Source organism: Nicotiana attenuata, unplaced genomic scaffold (genome assembly GCF_001879085.1).
Source record: "Nicotiana attenuata strain UT unplaced genomic scaffold, NIATTr2, whole genome shotgun sequence".
Classification (NCBI taxonomy): Eukaryota; Viridiplantae; Streptophyta; class Magnoliopsida; order Solanales; family Solanaceae; genus Nicotiana; species Nicotiana attenuata.
The window spans coordinates 1-1,282 of NW_017670278.1; positions in this window are offsets into that span (position 1 = coordinate 1).

Below are 1,282 nucleotides of genomic sequence, written 5' to 3' on the forward strand. Positions count from 1 at the left end.
AGCCATCAGGAGCCCGCCTGGAGAACAGAGGCATACAAATTTCAGCAGTCAGGAGCCCGCCTGGAGAACGGAGGCATACTTTTCAAAGCGTCAGCAATCAGGAGCCCGCCTGGAGAACAGAGGCACGCATTTCAAGTTTCAGCAATCAGGAGCCCGCCTGAAGAACAGAGGAATACCGTTCAACACAGCAATCAAGAACCCGCTTGAAGAGTAGGGAATACATTCTAATTCAGCAGTCAGGCAGCCACCTGGAGAAAGGGCAAAACATCTCAGACCACAATTCAAGGCAGCAGCAAAAGGATGTCGCCAGGGAGAATGCAATACAACAATGCAACAAGGACCATAAGAGCAAGTTTGAAGACATAGATAGGATATTTTTTAATTCATAGATCGTAGCTTAGTCTAGTTTCTTTTATTCTTTACACGGTGTAATAGGGAGGTCAACGAGCAGTAGCAGCAGCAACAGCGGTAAAAATCACAGCTCCTGGTAGTCCCAGCTACCAAACCCTCCCGAACTACACTGACCTGATTCCTTTTTAGCCAAGGATATGTAGGCAACCTTTGAAGCAGGGTACGGTCAGACGGTTTTCAAAATTGCTTCACACGGAATATGCGAACGGGCAAAAATCGCTCATTACCGCTCACTTGTCTTTGCACAAAAACTCTTCGTGTTTCCGGGCAAAGAGGGGCAGCTGTGAGCACGTGATTTTTTCCCTAAGCAAGTTATTCCAAAAATTTCAAATAAAATGATTTTACAATTTTTGTGGATGTTGTTGAATTTGGTGTTAATTGATTGCATGATAATTCATATTAAAAAATACAAAAATAATTCCACAATTTTAGTATTAACTAGCTATTAATTTGTTTTAGAACAAAATTTAAAGAAAACCACAAAAAAAATAGTTCCTAAGCACTTGTAATTGATAATTGTTGCATTTGTCTTTAAATAATTTTAGGAGTTAAATAGTTTAATTAGGCCTTTGTTTTAATTTGTACATTTTTATAAATCAGAAAAAATACAAGATAAAAATACAAAAAAATAATACAAAAACGAAAATGAAATACAAAAGCAAAGTAAATAAAAAACAAGAAAAACAAACAAAAGGAGTAAATAAAGAAGGGAAAAGACTGCAGAAAATTGGGCTAAATTACCTAGGCCCAAATGACAACCCAATCCCATTGCTCGCCCAGCCCAAACTAATTACCCCCATACTCGTCCAAACAATCCCTACACCCAGCCCAAAACCCGCTCCCAAAATACCCGGCCCCCATTTATCCAAAC